This window comes from Oncorhynchus masou, chromosome 1 (assembly GCF_036934945.1).
Source record: "Oncorhynchus masou masou isolate Uvic2021 chromosome 1, UVic_Omas_1.1, whole genome shotgun sequence".
Taxonomy (NCBI): Eukaryota; Metazoa; Chordata; class Actinopteri; order Salmoniformes; family Salmonidae; genus Oncorhynchus; species Oncorhynchus masou.
Genome location: NC_088212.1, coordinates 8,324,502 through 8,344,373, shown reverse-complemented (window position 1 = coordinate 8,344,373; position 19,872 = coordinate 8,324,502). Strand labels below are relative to the sequence as shown.

General features: G+C 41.9%; 1 pseudogene; it reads right to left on the bottom strand.

Moving 5' to 3' along the window:
- Window positions 1-19,872, bottom strand: part of LOC135506452 (probable phospholipid-transporting ATPase IM) — a 123,833-nt pseudogene that overhangs the window by 58,586 nt on the left and 45,375 nt on the right.

The following is a 19,872-nucleotide window of genomic DNA, read 5'->3' as shown; positions in this document are numbered from 1 at the left end:
AGAAGAAGGAGGAGAGGAGGAGGAGAGGATGATAGGAGGAGGAGGAGGAGGAGGAGGAGGAAGATAGGAAGAGGAGAGGAGGAGGAGAAGAAGAGAAGAGCAGGAGAGGAATGAGTATGAAATAGACACAGGCTTTGTACAGTAGATGAACAAACAAACCGACACACCGACACACCGACACACAGACAGACACACACACACACACACACACACACACACACACACACACACACACACACACACACACACACACACACACACACACACACACACACACAGACGACACACACACAGACACAGACACAGACACACACACAGACACAGACACAGACACAGACACAGACACAGACACACACACACACTGACCCGTCCAGTGCAGCAGTCTCTATGTAGACAATGTTGAGAGGTTCACTACTAGAGAGCAGCAGCAGGTCTGCCTTGAAATCACAGAGGGAGAGATTCACATTAAAGACACTGAATATAGGTACCTGTTTCACACCCAGTCTATCACGATGGTCTCTTATGCCAGAATCATAGCATATGAAATATACTAACAAACGAGGTACTGGATGTTTAAGGCCTGAAACGGTATGTTGTAATGAACACACAGTAAGGCTGGTTCAGTGTCCTGTTCTCACCGTAACAAACTGGTTATTTCCAAGTTTGATGATGTCACCCACATGAACATCCATCCATTTTTCACTCCGTAGTCTAGAGGGAGGGAGAGAGAGAGAGAGAGAGCGAGAGAGAGAGAGAGAGAGAGAGAGAGAGAGCGAGAGAGTGGGTGGGGTGGGGGAGGGAGAGAGAGAGAGAGAGAAAGAGGGGTAGGAAAGAAGAGTATTTCAAGTTTCATGTTTTTAAAGACAGTAGCCGTCCATCCCTCTATTTTTTTTAGGATCAGGAAGAAAATGTACGGAAGGGTCAAATCTGTGTACATCTCCTGTCTGTGACTGTCTGTAAGTCAGGAGAAAGATCAACAGGGTGAAAACAAGCACTTCCTGTTGCCTGCAACTGCTTCCTGTTGCCCTCCTGAATAGAAGGCATGTTGCCCAACTGTCCCTGCCTGAGGCACTCACACATTTGCTGTGGAAATGGATTTGGGTGGAGGACGGTGGAGAGAGCAGGGTGGGGACGGGGAGCAGGAAGCGGCAAACATCTGTGACCACACACACACAACCAGCGTGCCGTAATGAGTTGTGTTCATTATGTACTGTTAGAAACCAATAGTAGATCTCATGAACTTACTCTCCATCGATGAGCACTGTGACCTTCCGGTTGTTCACCTGGTTGTCACTCCTGTGGCGGTTCTATTAGGACAGACATGATTATAATAACATTAGACTTGTGAATGGAGGGAATTCCAGGCGACTTAAATCATTACAAAGGCTTCTGTCCGGCAGAAACGTCTTCTTTCTCCAGCTTAAAGGTCAGAGGTTGTCTAAACGTCTAGTTTGGGTCTGGAGTCTCTCAAGACCACCTAGCAAAATGACCGCCCACCGCCACGGTGTCGCTAAAGATGGTCAACCTCTCCTCAACAAGAGCCAATTATGACAAGCCAGACAATATGACCTCACTAAAGCAACCAACGGGAGTGGTGGCCCATGAGATTGAAGAAAGGTCACTGACTCCATCCCAAATGGCACCGTATTGCACTACCTTTTGACCAGAGTCTATGGGCTTTGGTCAAAAGTAGTCCGCTATATAGGGAACAGGGTGCAGTTTGGGTTGCAGGTAGTGTTGACACCCGACCTAACAAACAGACCCTTGTTTAGCTACTGAGATTAACGTGTAACGAAATTACATCACATGTCCCAAAATGCAACAGTATCAGGTTGCCAATCCACTCCACAGACAACAATAGTAGTACCTGTTTTGTGTAACGATGGAATTGACAAGTCATTTTCCTTATATAGTTTTAGTTTTGAATCTAGATTCCTGCTTGAACAACAGAACAACAGAACACATGAAAACACGGCAGAATGATTTAGCAATGTTAGGGTAGGTCATCTAACACATTGATCAAGCTGATCGTGTTACGCGCGCCAGCATTGCAAAATGAATTTACAATGTCACTCAATCATTTCATCCATACTGCTTGCGAGCGTCAACGAGCATCTGCGTTATCTGACGCTAAATAGAACTGGTTCTATTTTTGACGTGTCACGCCCTGCAAGTCCTGCCTCTCCCATCTCCTCATTGGTTTTTAGGAGCATATACCCACGTGGGAGATTAAAAGATGAACTAGTCACACTCCAGTCCAGTTGGTGGTGGTATGCACCTTAAAGTTGGTTGCCAACCGCCATATAAAGTCCACAGAAGAAGAAGAAGACTTAAGGAAGAGATTTTTTTTTTACTGGAAACTAACTAGGTGTCCCTTTTATCTTGGATGAATTATCGGGTAGAGAAACATTTGTGTGACTCAAAATGGGTCAAAATTCTACAAATATCCATAAAAAGACTTTCCAGTAAATAACAACCTGATGTTTAATCCCAGAACAAATTAGCTAGAAACTGCAAGCTAGCTAGCTAAATGACCATGACCATGAATGTTTCATGTGTTCATGTGTTTCCTGTCCCTAGTTAGTATAGTTGGTTCCAGAGTTCATTTTGATAATTCAACCTGCGTGTCTGGATCTCGTCTGGTGTGGATGGACAAAATCAACATGCTCACGATGGTGAACACACTGACGCACGTCTAGTTAGCATGTTACGGTAATGCCTGAGGGGAAGTGGAGAGCACAGAGGAAATCTGAATTGTTACTCAATTATGTTACTGATATTTCTCCTCGTCAATAATGACTAAATCAGTGTACAGTCCATCAAGGTTATTAAAGTCAACAAAAACTAAAATAAAAACAAAAATTGGAAACTGAAATAAAAATGACAAGAAAAACATTTGAAAAACTAAAACGATACTGAAACTATCTTTAACAAAACAAACACAAATAAAATAATTACCATTATAACTTTGTTTAGTTGTATTTTTCTTCTTCTAAACTTTGAGCTAAAATCAAAATGTTTCTTCTGATGGGGTTTTTGAGCTTCTGAATTGATATAATTTATTTTAGTAACCCTTATTTTACCAAGTAAGTTGACTGAAGACACATTATAATTTACCACAACGACCTAGGGAATAGTTACAAGGAGAGGAGGGGATGAATGAGACAATTGTAAGCTGGGGATGATTAGGTGGTCATGATGGTATGAGGACCAGATTGGGAATTAGCCAGGACACCGGGTTAACACCCATACTCGCCAGGACACCGTTTAACTTCCCATCTGAAAGACGGTACCTTTCACAGGCAACGTCCCAATCACTGCTCTGGGACATTATAATATTTTGTAGACCAGAGGATGGAGCGCCTCCCTACTGGCCCTCAACCACCACTTCCAGCAGACTTTTTATATCTCCCTCTGACTTTAAGCATCAGCTATTTTGCTCCCCAGTATCTCTACTTGCATATCATCATCTGCACATCTATCACTCCAGTGTTAATGCTAAATTGTAATTATTTTGCCTCTATGGCCTATATATTGCCTTACCTCCCTTATCTTCTACATTTGCACACACTGTATATAGATTTTTATTGTGTTATTGACTGTACGTCTGTTTATGTGTTTATGTGTTGTTGTTGTTTTTGTCGGACTGCTTTGCTTTATCTTGGCCAGTTCGCAGTTGTAAATGAGAACTTATTCTCAACTGGCCAAACTGGTTAAATAAAGGTGAAATAAAATTAAAAATAAAAGAAATCGTCTCACGGAGGCTCGTCTGTGTTCATCCGTGAAGAGCACACTTCTCCAGCGTGCCAGGAGCCATCAAAGGTGAGCATTTGCCCACTGAAGTCGGTAACGACGCGAGACTGCAATCAGGTCAACATCCTGGTATGGACGATGAGCATGGATCTAATCTCAACGTCCTCACCAGGATTTTGACCAGACTGCAGTTCGGCGTCTTACCGACTTTGACCTTTGATGGCCTGGCAAGCTGGAGAAGTGTGCTCTTCACGGATGAATCCCAGTTTCAACTGTACCGGGCAGATGGCAGACAGCGGGTATGGTGTCGTGTGGGCGAGCAACGTGGTGAACAGAGACGTTGGTGGGGTTGTGTCATAGGCAGACATACGCTGCTGACAACAAACACAAACACATTTTATGGATGGCAGTTTGAATGCAGTTTGAATGAGATACCGTGATGAGATCCTTAGGCCCATTGTCGTGTTATTCATCAAACGCCATCACCTCATGTTTCAGCATGATAATGCACGGCCCCATGTCGCAAGGATCTGTACACAATTCCTGGAAGCAGAAAATGTCCCAGTTCTTCCATGGCCTGCATACTCACCAGACATGTCACCTTTTGAGCATGTTTGGGATGTTCTGGATTGACGTGTACAAAAGTTTTTCCAGTTTCCGCATAGTGCAGTAATACCCACATAGTGTAGTGCAGTAATACCCACATAGAGCAGTAATATCCACATAGAGCAGTAATACCCACATAGAGCAGTAATATCCACATAGAGCAGTAATACCCACAGAGTGCAGTAATACCCACATAGTGCAGTAATATCCACATAGTGTAGTGCAGTAATACCCACATAGTGCAGTAATATCCACATAGTGCAGTAATACCCACATAGTGCAGTAATATCCACATAGAGCAGTAATACCCACATAGAGCAGTAATATCCACATAGAGCAGTAATATCCACATAGTGCAGTAATATCCACATAGTGCAGTAATACCCACATAGTGTAGTGCAGTAATACCCACATAGTGCAGTAATATCCACATAGTGCAGTAATACCCACATAGAGCAGTACTATCCACATAGAGCAGTAATATCCACATAGTGCAGTGATATCCACATAGTGCAGTAATACCCACATAGTGCAGTAATACCCACATAGTGCAGTAATATCCACATAGTGCAGTGATATCCACATAGTGCAGTAATACCCACATAGAGCAGTAATATCCACATAGAGCAGTAATATCCACATAGTGCAGTAATATCCACATAGTGCAGTAATACCCACATAGAGCAGTAATATCCACATAGTGCAGTAATACCCACATAGAGCAGTAATATCCACATAGTGCAGTAATACCCACATAGAGCAGTAATACCCACATAGAGCAGTAATATCCACATAGTGCAGTAATACCCACATAGTGTAGTGCAGTAATACCCACATAGAGCAGTAATATCCACATAGTGCAGTAATACCCACATAGTGCAGTAATACCCACATAGTGCAGTGCAGTAATATCCACAGAGTGCAGTAATACCCACATAGTGTAGTGCAGTAATATCCACATAGTGCAGTAATACCCACATAGAGCAGTAATATCCACATAGTGCAGTAATACCCACATAGAGCAGAACTACCCACATAGTGCAGTAATACCCACATAGTGTAGTAATATCCACATAGTGCAGTAATACCCACATAGAGCAGTAATATCCACATAGTGCAGTAATACCCACATAGAGCAGAACTACCCACATAGTGCAGTAATACCCACATAGTGTAGTAATATCCACATAGTGCAGTAATACCCACATAGAGCAGAACTACCCAGATAGTGCAGTAATACCCACATAGTGTAGTGCAGTAATATCCACATAGAGCAGTAATACCCACATAGTGCAGTAATACCCACATAGTGTAGTGCAGTAATACCCACATAGTGCAGTAATATCCACATAGTGCAGTAATACCCACATAGTGCAGTAATACCCACATAGTGCAGTAATACCCACATAGTGCAGTAATACCCACATAGTGCAGTAATATCCACATAGTGCAGTAATACCCACAGAGTGCAGTAATACCCACAGAGTGCAGTACTACCCACATAGTGCAGTACTACCCACATAGTGCAGTAATACCCACATAGTGCAGTAATACCCACATAGTGCAGTAATACCCACATAGTGCAGTAATACCCACATAGAGCAGTAATACCCACATAGAGCAGTAATACCCACATAGAGCAGTACTACCCACATAGAGCAGTAATATCCACATAGAGCAGTAATATCCACAGAGTGCAGTAATACCCACATAGTGCAGTAATATCCACATAGAGCAGTAATATCCACATAGTGCAGTAATATCCACAGAGTGCAGTAATACCCACATAGTGCAGTAATACCCACATAGTGCAGTAATATCCACATAGAGCAGTAATATCCACATAGTGCAGTAATATCCACATAGAGCAGTAATATCCACATAGTGCAGTAATACCCACATAGAGCAGTAATACCCACATAGAGCAGTAATATCCACAGAGTGCAGTAATATCCACAGAGTGCAGTAATACCCACATAGTGCAGTAATACCCACATAGAGCAGTAATATCCACATAGAGCAGTAATATCCACATAGTGCAGTAATATCCACATAGAGCAGTAATATCCACATAGTGCAGTAATATCCACATAGTGCAGTAATATCCACATAGAGCAGTAATATCCACAGAGTGCAGTAATACCCACATAGTGCAGTAATACCCACATAGTGTAGTGCAGTAATACCCACATAGAGCAGTAATATCCACATAGAGCAGTAATATCCACATAGTGCAGTAATACCCACATAGAGCAGTAATACCCACATAGTGCAGTAATACCCACATAGTGCAGTGATACCCACATAGAGCAGTAATATCCACATAGTGCAGTAATATCCACAGAGTGCAGTAATACCCACATAGTGTAGTGCAGTAATACCCACATAGTGCAGTAATATCCACATAGAGCAGTAATATCCACATAGTGCAGTAATATCCACAGAGTGCAGTAATACCCACATAGTGCAGTAATACCCACATAGTGTAGTGCAGTAATACCCACATAGAGCAGTAATATCCACATAGAGCAGTAATATCCACATAGTGCAGTAATACCCACATAGAGCAGTAATACCCACATAGTGCAGTAATACCCACATAGTGCAGTGATACCCACATAGAGCAGTAATACCCACATAGTGCAGTAATACCCACATAGTGCAGTAATATCCACATAGTGCAGTAATACCCACAGAGTGCAGTAATACCCACATAGAGCAGTAATATCCACATAGAGCAGTAATATCCACATAGTGCAGTAATACCCACATAGTGTAGTGCAGTAATACCCACATAGTGCAGTAATATCCACATAGTGCAGTAATACCCACAGAGTGCAGTAATATCCACATAGAGCAGTAATATCCACATAGTGCAGTAATACCCACATAGTGCAGTAATACCCACATAGTGTAGTGCAGTAATACCCACATAGTGCAGTAATATCCACATAGTGCAGTAATACCCACATAGTGCAGTAATATCCACATAGAGCAGTAATATCCACATAGTGCAGTAATACCCACATAGTGCAGTAATACCCACATAGTGCAGTAATATCCACATAGTGCAGTAATACCCACATAGTGTAGTAATACCCACATAGAGCAGTAATATCCACATAGTGCAGTAATACCCACATAGTGCAGTAATATCCACATAGTGCAGTAATACCCACATAGAGCAGTAATACCCACAGAGTGCAGTAATACCCACATAGAGCAGTAATAACAACATAGTGCAGTAATACCCACATAGAGCAGTAATATCCACATAGAGCAGTAATACCCACATAGTGCAGTAATACCCACATAGAGCAGTAATATCCACATAGTGCAGTAATACCCACATAGTGCAGTAATACCCACATAGTGCAGTAATATCCACATAGTGCAGTAATACCCACAGAGTGCAGTAATACCCACATAGAGCAGTAATACCCACATAGTGCAGTAATACCCACATAGAGCAGTGATACCCACATAGAGCAGTAATACCCACATAGTGCAGTAATACCCACATAGAGCAGTAATACCCACATAGAGCAGTAATACCCACATAGTGCAGTAATACCCACATAGAGCAGTAATATCCACATAGAGCAGTAATACCCACATAGTGCAGTAATATCCACATAGTGCAGTAATACCCACATAGTGTAGTGCAGTAATACCCACATAGTGCAGTAATACCCACATAGAGCAGTAATATCCACATAGTGCAGTAATACCCACATAGAGCAGTACTACCCACATAGTGCAGTAATACCCACATAGTGCAGTAATACCCACATAGTGCAGTAATACCCACATAGTGCAGTAATACCCACATAGTGCAGTAATACCCACATAGTGCAGTAATACCCACATAGTGCAGTAATACCCACATAGTGTAGTAATACCCACATAGTGTAGTGCAGTAATATCCACATAGAGCAGTAATACCCACATAGAGCAGTACTACCCACATAGTGCAGTAATACCCACATAGAGCAGTACTACCCACATAGTGCAGTAATACCCACATAGTGCAGTAATACCCACATAGTGCAGTAATACCCACATAGTGCAGTAATACCCACATAGTGCAGTAATACCCACATAGTGCAGTAATACCCACATAGAGCAGTACTACCCACATAGTGCAGTAATACCCACATAGTGCAGTAATACCCACATAGAGCAGTACTACCCACATAGTTCAGTAATACCCACATAGTGCAGTAATACCCACATAGAGCAGTACTACCCACATAGAGCAGTAATACCCACATAGTGCAGTAATACCCACATAGTGCAGTACTACCCACATAGTGCAGTGCAGTAATATCCACATAGTGCAGTGCAGTAATATCCACATAGTGCAGTGCAGTAATATCCACATAGTGCAGTAATATCCACATAGTGCAGTACTACCCACATAGAGCAGTAATACCCACATAGTGCAGTACTACCCACATAGTGCAGTAATACCCACATAGTGTAGTAATATCCACATAGTGCAGTAATACCCACATAGTGCAGTAATACCCACATAGTGCAGTGATACCCACATAGTGCAGTAATACCCACATAGTGCAGTGATACCCACATAGTGCAGTGATACCCACATAGTGCAGTGATACCCACATAGTGCAGTGATACCCACATAGTGCAGTGATACCCACATAGTGCAGTGATACCCACATAGTGCAGTAATACCCACATAGTGCAGTAATACCTACATAGTGCAGTGATACCCACATAGTGCAGTGATACCCACATAGTGCAGTAATACCTACATAGTGCAGTAATATCCACATAGTGCAGTAATACCCACATAGTGCAGTGATACCCACATAGTGCAGTGATACCCACATAGTGTAGTAATATCCACATAGTGCAGTAATACCCACATAGTGCAGTAATACCCACATAGTGTAGTAATATCCACATAGTGTAGTAATATCCACATAGTGCAGTAATACCCACATAGTGCAGTAATACCCACATAGTGTAGTGCAGTGATACCCACATAGTGCAGTAATACCTACATAGTGCAGTAATATCCACATAGTGCAGTAATACCCACATAGTGCAGTGATACCCACATAGTGCAGTGATACCCACATAGTGTAGTAATATCCACATAGTGCAGTAATACCCACATAGTGCAGTAATACCCACATAGTGTAGTAATACCCACATAGTGTAGTGCAGTAATATCCACATAGAGCAGTAATACCCACATAGAGCAGTACTACCCACATAGTGCAGTAATACCCACATAGAGCAGTACTACCCACATAGTGCAGTAATACCCACATAGAGCAGTAATACCCACATAGTGCAGTAATACCCACATAGTGCAGTAATACCCACATAGTGCAGTAATACCCACATAGTGCAGTAATACCCACATAGAGCAGTACTACCCACATAGTGCAGTAATACCCACATAGTGCAGTAATACCCACATAGAGCAGTACTACCCACATAGTGCAGTAATACCCACATAGTGCAGTAATACCCACATAGAGCAGTACTACCCACATAGAGCAGTAATACCCACATAGTGCAGTAATACCCACATAGTGCAGTACTACCCACATAGTGCAGTGCAGTAATATCCACATAGTGCAGTGCAGTAATATCCACATAGTGCAGTGCAGTAATATCCACATAGTGCAGTAATATCCACATAGTGCAGTAATACCCACATAGAGCAGTAATACCCACATAGTGCAGTACTACCCACATAGTGCAGTAATACCCACATAGTGTAGTAATATCCACATAGTGCAGTAATACCCACATAGTGCAGTAATACCCACATAGTGCAGTGATACCCACATAGTGCAGTAATACCCACATAGTGCAGTAATACCTACATAGTGCAGTGATACCCACATAGTGCAGTGATACCCACATAGTGAAGTGATACCCACATAGTGCAGTAATACCTACATAGTGCAGTAATATCCACATAGTGCAGTAATATCCACATAGTGCAGTAATACCCACATAGTGCAGTACTACCCACATAGTGCAGTAATACCCACATAGTGTAGTAATATCCACATAGTGCAGTAATACCCACATAGTGCAGTAATACCCACATAGTGCAGTGATACCCACATAGTGCAGTGATACCCACATAGTGCAGTGATACCCACATAGTGCAGTAATACCCACATAGTGCAGTAATACCTACATAGTGCAGTGATACCCACATAGTGCAGTGATACCCACATAGTGCAGTGATACCCACATAGTGCAGTAATACCTACATAGTGCAGTAATATCCACATAGTGCAGTAATATCCACATAGTGCAGTAATATCCACATAGTGCAGTAATACCCACATAGTGCAGTAATACCCACATAGTGCAGTAATGCCCACATAGTGCAGTAATATCCACAGAGTGCAGTAATATCCACAGAGTGCAGTACTATCCACATAGTGCAGTAATACCCACAGAGTGCAGTAATACCCACAGAGTGCAGTAATACCCACATAGTGCAGTAATACCCATATAGTGCAGTGATACCCACATAGTGCAGTACTACCCACATAGTGCATTGATACACACATAGTGCAGTGATACCCACATAGTGCAGTGATACCCACATAGTGCAGTAATACCCACATAGTGCGGTAATACCCACATAGTGCGGTAATACCCACATAGTGCGGTAATACCCACATAGTGCAGTAATACCCACATAGTGCGGTAATACCCACATAGTGCGGTAATACCCACATAGTGCGGTAATACCCACATAGTGCAGTAATACCCACATAGTGCAGTAATACCCACATAGTGCAGTAATATCCACAGAGTGCAGTAATACCCACATAGTGTAGTAATACCCACATAGTGCAGTAATACCCACATAGTGCAGTACTATCCACATAGTGCAGTAATATCCACAGAGTGTAGTAATACCCACATAGTGTAGTAATACCCACATAGTGCAGTAATACCCACATAGTGCAGTACTATCCACAGAGTGCAGTAATACCCACATAGTGCAGTAATACCCACATAGTGCAGTAATACCCACATAGTGCAGTAATATCCACAGAGTGCAGTAATACCCACATAGTGTAGTAATACCCACATAGTGCAGTAATACCCACATAGTGCAGTACTATCCACATAGTGCAGTAATACCCACATAGTGTAGTAATACCCACATAGTGCAGTAATACCCACATAGTGCAGTACTATCCACATAGTGCAGTAATATCCACAAGGACATGGTAACAAATCCTTTGTGGCCCAAAAACAAGAAGCTAGCTTTGAAGTGGGATTGGTTTGTCTGGTTGAAGCGAACGGATTGGAGTAAGGAAACCACTACTCTATGTGGTGTTCATTTCACCCCTGAGGACTTCCACATGGAAGGCAGGATTCAGAATGAGACTTCACCTGAATCGAGGTGCTGTGCCGAGCGTGAATGTGAAGCCTGCAACCTCTGTTTCCTACCGACCTACCAGTACATTGTGAATGTCAGCAGTAATTGAGATAAACCAGGTAAATTCAATGTAGATTTAACTCACTATATTGCTTCTGGATTAGCTGATTGTCCCTCTGCCGGTGAAATGGCCTGTCCCTCTGAAGGCCTTTCCTTGGCTCTTCTTTGATAGCTAATTCAGCCGTCAATCGGTAAGTCTCCGTTCTCCCTACTGTATATCTTCCGGATTTTTTTTGGTGCGTTCTCTGAGTTCCTAACTGTGCTAGACTAATTGTTCTCTGGCTTACTACTTGCAATGTCAACCTTGGTGGTTGGCTAGCTAGGCTAGTTAGCTGGTTAGGCTAGCTAGCAGGCTAAAATTATTAACTTTAGCTGGCTGGCTTGCTGCATAAGATAACTGCATATACCAGTAATGTTATCTGATAACTTGTTAGGTGCCGTTAAGTTTTTTCCAAAACTTTGGTTTACTTTAATGTAGCTGTAAACTAGGTGTTGATAGCAACTGGCTGACTCATGCAGTGCTAACGAAACGATAGCATGCTGGTAGGGCTAACGTTAGCAGGCTAGTAGGGCTAATGTTAGCAACTAGTAGGGCTAATCTTAGCAGGCTAGTAAGGCTAATGTTAGCAGGCTAGTAGGGCTAATGTTAGCAACTAGTAGGGCTAATGTTAGCAGACTAGTAGGGCTAATGTTAGCAGGCTAGTAGGGCTGATGTTAGCATGCTAGTAGGGCTAATGTTAGCAGGGTAGTTGGCTAGCAACCTTGCAAGCTGATTTGCACACAACAATTCATAAAGTATATGCTTGTAAATTGGAAGAAAATTACATTGAAACCAGTAGTCATGAGTGAAAACAATTTGGTTTAGTTTGAAGTTATTTCTGTTTACATCATAGGAACTAGGCTGGCTTGCGAAAATTGAAAAAAAAGGGGCGGATCCCATTAAGACAATTTATGTTGGAGTTTCCTTTATTTTGGCCATTACCTGTATCATTGATAGTATTCCATCGGACCTGCACCGGTAACGTTATTATTCATCGGATGTTCTACCTTTTTTAAACTGCACCCCAAAAAAATGGAACCAATATACACCGATTAAGCTTTAACTTACTTGATTGTATATATATATTTATTTATTTTATCCTTAGAAGCCTACTGTACTTTGAAGTTGCATTGCTCTTATCTTTTCTAGATAAAAAAAACCTAACAAAAACATAAAAAGTACAGACAATAAACAGCACAAGACACCCACATAAAAGCGAGGGAGAGAGAGAGGGAGAGATAGAGGGAGTGAGAGAGCAACAGAGAAAGGAGGAATGGAGAAAATAAACATGAAATAGAGGTGTATGAGTTCAAGGAGAGGAGGTACAGTAGCTAGAGAAGGATGTAGCTACAGAAAAACACAAACAAGTCCTAGTCCCAACTCCTGAACCAATGACATGATGACATTACTGCCACCAACACGGCAACAGTAACCATGGAAATACCGATGAGAGCCAGAGGCAGGATTTCAGTGAGAGAGAGAGAGATAGAGATAGAGAGAGAGAGAGAGAGAGAGAGAGAGAGAGAGAGGAGTGTGGAGTGCAGTGACAGCCTCACTAACAATAGTCTGAACCTCTACTGCCTCTCACCAGCCAAGTACACCAACACAATACACTCCTCTGCTCCCACAACAAAATACACTCCTCTACTACCACAACACAATACACTCCTCTACTACCACAACACAATACACTCCTTTACTACCACAACACAATACACTCCTTTACTACCACAACACAATACATTCCTTTACTACCACAACACAATACACTCCTTTACTACCACAACACAATACACTCGTCTACTACCACAACACAATACACTCCTCTACTACCACAACACAATACACTCCTCTACTACCACAACACAATGCACTCCTCTACTACCACAACACAATACACTCCTCTACTACCACAACACAATACACTCCTTTACTACCACAACACAATACACTCCTTTACTACCACAACACAATACACTCCTCTACTACCACAACACCAACACAACACACTCTTCTGCTCCCACAACACAATACACTCCTCTACTACCACAACACAATACACTCCTCTACTACCACAACGCAATACACTCCTTTACTACCACAACACAATACACTCCTTTACTACCACAACACAATACACTCCTTTACTACCACAACACAATACATTCCTTTACTACCACAACACAATACACTCCTTTACTACCACAACACAATACACTCATCTACTACCACAACAAAATACACTCATCTACTACCACAACTAAATAAACTCCTCTGATACCACAACACAATACACTCCTCTACTACCACAACACAATTCACTCCTCTACTACCACAACACCAACACAACACACTCTTCTGCTAACACAACACAATACACTCCTCTACTACCACAAAACAATACACTCCTCTACTACCACAACACAATACACTCCTCTACTACCACAACACAATACACTCCTCTACTACCACAAAACAATACACTCCTCTACTACCACAACACAATACACTCCTCTACTACCACAACACAATACACTCCTCTACTACCACAACATAATACACTCCTCTACTACCACAACATAATACACTCCTCTGCTATTACTGACTGACAACCACTCCATTTACTAACCCTGGAAAAACAGCCAGGTGAAAACATGTCTGGGATTCATCTCATGATTCAGGGACAACACTAGTTATCGTATAATAATTGTTAGGTGAGGTTCTTGCAGTGTTAGGTGATGTTCTAGAAGTGCTAGGTGATGTTCTAGACGTTTTAGGTGATGTTCAAGAAGTGTTAGATGATGTTCTAGAAGTATTAGGTGATATAGAAGTTCTAGTTGATGTTCTAGTAGTATTAGGTGATGTTCTAGAAGTGTTAGGTGATGTTCTAGAAGTGCTAGGTAATGTTCTAGTAGTATTAGGTGATGTTCTAGTAGTATTAGGTGATGTTCTAGAAGTGCAAGGTGATGTTCTAGAAGTGTTAGGTGATGTTCTAGAAGTGCTAGGTGATGTTCTAGAAGTGCTAGGTGATGTTCTAGTAGTATTAGGTGATGTTCTAGAAGTGCTAGGTGATGTTCTAGAAGTGCTAGGTGATGTTCTAGAAGTGCTAGGTGATGTTCTAATAGTATTAGGTGATGTTCTAGACGTGTTAGGTGATGTTCAAGAAGTGTTAGATGATGTTCTAGAAGTATTAGGTGATATAGAAGTTCTAGTTGATGTTCTAGTAGTATTAGGTGATGTTCTAGAAGTGTTAGGTGATGTTCTAGAAGTGCTAGGTGATGTTCTAGTAGTATTAGGTGATGTTCTAGTAGTATTAGGTGATGTTCTAGAAGTGCAAGGTGATGATCTAGAAGTGTTAGGTGATGTTCTAGAAGTGCTAGGTGATGTTCTAGAAGTGCTAGGTGATGTTCTAGTAGTATTAGGTGATGTTCTAGAAGTGCTAGGTGATGTTCTAGAAGTGTTAGGTGATGTTCTAGAAGTGCTAGGTGATGTTCTAGAAGTTTTAGGTGATATAGAAGTGTCAGATGATGTTCTAGAAGTGCTAGGTGATGTTCTAGAAGTTTTAGGTGATGTTCTAGAAGTGCTCGGTGATATAGAATTGTTAGGTGATGTTCTAGAAGTGCTAGGTGATATTCTAGTAGTATTAGGTGATGTTCTAGAAGTGCTAGGTGATATTCTAGTAGTATTAGGTGATGTTCTAGAAGGGTTAGGTGATGTTCTAGAAGTGCTAGATGATATAGAAGTGTTAGGTGATGTTCTAGAAGTGTTAGGTGATGTTCTAGAAGTGCTAGGTGATGTTCTAGTAGTATTAGATGATGTTCTATAAGTGTTAGGTGATGTTCTAGAAGTGCTAGGTGATGTTCTAGTAGTATTAGGTGATGTTCTAGAAGTGCTAGGTAATGTTCTAGAAGTGCTAGGTGATGTTCTAATAGTATTGGGTGATGTTCTAGAAGTGTTAGGTGATGTTCAAGAAGTGTTAGGTGATGTTCTAGAAGTGCTAGGTGATGTTCTAGAAGTGTTAGGTGATGTTCTAGATGTGCTAGGTGATGTTCTATATGTGCTAGGTGATGTTCTAGTAGTATTAGGTGATGTTCTAGAAGTGTTAGGTGATGTTCTAGAAGTGCTAGGTGATGTTCTATTAGTATTAGGTGATGTTCTAGAAGTGCTAGGTGATGTTCTAAAAGTATTAGGTGATGTTCTAGAAGTGCTAGGTGATGTTCTAATAGTATTAGGCGATGTTCTAGAAGTGTTAGGTGATGTTCAAGAAGTTTTAGGGGATGATCTAGAAGTGCTAGGTGATGTTCTAGAAGTGTTAGGTGATGTTCTAGAAGTGCTAGGTGATGTTCTAGTAGTATTAGGTGATGTTCTAGAAGTGTTGGGTGATGTTCTAGAAGTGTTAGGTGATGTTCTAGAAGTGCTAGGCGATTTCTAGAAGTGTTAGGTGATGTTCTAGAAGTGTTAGGTGATGTTCTAGATGTGTTCGGCGATGTTCTAGAAGTGCTAGGTGATGTTCTAGTAGTATTAGGTGATGTTCTAGAAGTGCTAGGTGATGTTCTAGAAGTGTTAGATGATGTTCTAGAAGTGCTAGGTGATGTTCTAGAAGTGCTAGGTGATGTTCTAGAAGTTTTAGGTGATTTTCTAGAAGTGCTCGGTGATATATAAGTGTTAGGTGATGTTCTAGAAGTGCTAGGTGATATTCTAGTAGTATTAGGTGATGTTCTAGAACTGTTAGGTGATGTTCTAGAAGTGTTAGGTGATGTTGTAGAAGTGCTAGATGATATAGAAGTGTTAAGTGATGTTCTAGAAGTGTTAGGTGATGTTCTAGAAGTGCTAGGTGATGTTCTAGTAGTATTAGATTATGTTCTATAAGTGTTAGGTGATGTTCTAGAAGTGCTAGCTGATGTTCTAGTAGTATTAGGTGATGTTCTAGAAGTGCTAGGTGATGTTCTAGAAGTGCTAGGTGATGTTCTAATAGTATTAGGTGATGTTCTAGAAGTGTTAGGTGATGTTCAAGAAGTGTTAGGTGATGTTCTAGAAGTGTTAGGTGATGTTCTAGATGTGCTAGGTGATGTTCTAGTAGTATTAGGTGATGTTCTAGAAGTGTTAGGTGATGTTCTAGAAGTGCTAGGTGATGTTCTATTAGTATTAGGTGATGTTCTAGAAGTGCTAGGTGATGTTCTAGTAGTATTAGGTGATGTTCTAGAAGTGCTAGGTGATGTTCTAGAAGTGCTAGGTGATGTTCTAATAGTATTAGGCGATGTTCTAGAAGTGTTAGGTGATGTTCAAGAAGTGTTAGGTGATGATCTAGAAGTGCTAGGTGATGTTCTAGAAGTGTTAGGTGATGTTCTAGAAGTGCTAGGTGATGTTCTAGTAGTATTAGCTGATGTTCTAGAAGTGTTGGGTGATGTTCTAGAAGTGCTAGGCGATTTCTAGAAGTGTTAGGTGAAGTTCTAGAAGTGTTAGGTGATGTTCTAGAAGTGATAGATGATGTTTTAGAAGGGTTAGGTGATGTGAGTGTGTGCACCTAGTAAGATTATTATAGTGTTGAGTTGTTATTTCTATGACTTTTTAAAAGTTCTGTTTTTTTCCAGGTATTTTTTTAGATCTGATTTACTAATGACAAATCAACCAATGGTTGCATACCATGTCATCATGTGTGCAGTCTGACTGCTATACCATGTGATGTGGCTGACATGTAAAATACCTTGTAAGGTTTTTCAAACAGGTTTGATAATCATTTTATTTTCAGTTGACAAAATATTTTTTTCCTGATTAGCTTAACTTTCCGTTTTAGTTTACTATAATACATCTTGGTACCTAGAGGTGTCACCAATAAAACGGGATAATGTCAGCGTGGATCTGTCTGTACCACTAACACCTGTTGAGAGGTCAAACCCCCCCTAACCAGGGGTTAACTCAGACAATAAGGTTAAAGGTCAGATGGTCAAAGGTGAACAAATCATTACAGAGAAGGGAAAATGTATACAAGGCATTCAGAATGTATTCAGACCCCTTCCTTTTTTCCACGTTTCTGGGAAGATCTGGGAAGGCTAAGAAAAAAAATATGCAGCATTGAAGGTCCCTAAGAACACAGTGACCTCCATCATTCTTAAATGGAAGAAGGTTGTAACCACCAAGATTCTTCATAGTGCTGGCCACCCGGCAAAACTGAGCAATCGGGGGAGTAGGGCCTTGGTCAGGGAGGTGACCAGGAACCCGATGGTCACTCTGACAGAGCTCCAGAGTTCCTTTTTGGAGATGGGGAACATTCCAGAAGAACAGTGTCACGAACCGGCTCAAAGCCCGTAACAAAGGGAGACAACGTGGAGATAAGGAGTAACAACATATATATATTTATTAACCAAAGCAACTAAGGAAAATATACAATGGTGTGTGTAATCAGTAATCAGTAGTGTAAGTGAGTGTTTTGCATGAATGTGATAATGCAGGGTGTTGAAAGGTGCCAATGCAAACAAACAAAAAGGCCACCAAGAACCACAATCTACAATGGTGTCTGCATGGAGAGAGTCTCCTCCATGAATGTGGAAGAGGTCCATTTATTCTGGGACACACCTGGCCCAGGTGTTTCCCCATGTGGCTGACGACCCTCCCCATCTCCGCCCACCGGCATCCTAATAAGGAAACAAGAACAAAGACAGAATACGGCAGACAGAGTGGGAAGGTCGTCACAACAGCCACCTTCGCAGCACTCCACCAATCAGGCCTTTATGGTAGAGTGGCCAGATGGAAGCCACTCCTCAGTAAAAGACACATGCCAGCCTGCTTGGAGTTTGCCAAAAGGCACCTAAAGGACTCTCAGACAATGAAAAACAAGATTCTCTGGTCTGATGAAACCAAGATTGAACTATGGTGGTGGCAACATCATGCTGTGGGATGTTTTTCAGCAGCAGGGGACTGGGGAGACTAGTTAGGATCGAGGTAAAGATGAACGGGGCAAAGTACAGAGAGATCCTTGATGAAAACTCCATAGCGCTCTGCTCCATAGCGCTCTGCTCCATAGCGCGCAGGACCTCAGACTGCGGCGAAGGTTCACCTTCCAACGGGCCAATGACCCTAAGCACACAACCAGGACAACGCAGGAGTGGATTCTGAATGTCCTTGAGTGGTCCAGCCAGATCCCAGACATGTACCCGATAGAACATCTCTGGAGAGACCTGAAAATAGCTATGCAACGACGCTCCTCATCCAACCTGACAAAGCTTGAGATGATCTGCAAAGAAGAATGGGTGAAACTCCCCAAATCCAAGTGTGCCAAGCTTGTAGCGTCATACCCAAGAAGACTTGAGGCTGTAATCACTGCCGAAGGTGTTTCAACAAAGTACTGAGTAAAGGGTCTGAAAACGTATGTAAATGTGATATTACATTTTCAATTTTGTACCTGTTTTTGCTTTGCCATTACGGGGCATTGTGATGTCATTACGGGGTATTGTGATGTCATTACGGGTATTGCGATGTCATTACGGGGTATTGTGATGTCATTATGGGGTATTGTATGTAGATTGATGAGGGGAAACAAACAATATAATTAATTTTAGAATAAGGCTGTAACGTAACAAAATGAGTAACAAGTCAAGGGGTCTGAATACTTTCCGAATGCACTGTAGATGAAAAGGAAAAGCTAATAAAATGTCTTCTTGGAATTGCTGAGCAGCAGTAAGATGTGAAAGGTAAGGAGGGTGGGTAAGGGCCATACAGAGGTAAGGAGGGTGGGTAAGGCCCACATACAGAGGTAAGGAGGGTGGGAGGCCCCACATGGTAAGGAGGTGGGTAAGGCCCACATACAGAGGTAAGGAGGGAGGATAAGGGCCACATACAGAGGTAAAGGAGGGTGGGTAAGGCCCACATGCAGAGGTAAGGAGGGTGGATAAGGCCCCACATACAGAGGTAAGGAGGGTGGATAAGGCCCACATACAGAGGTAAGGAGGGTGGATAAGGCCCACATACAGAGGTAAGGAGGGTGGATAAGGCCCACATACAGAGGTAAGGAGGGTGG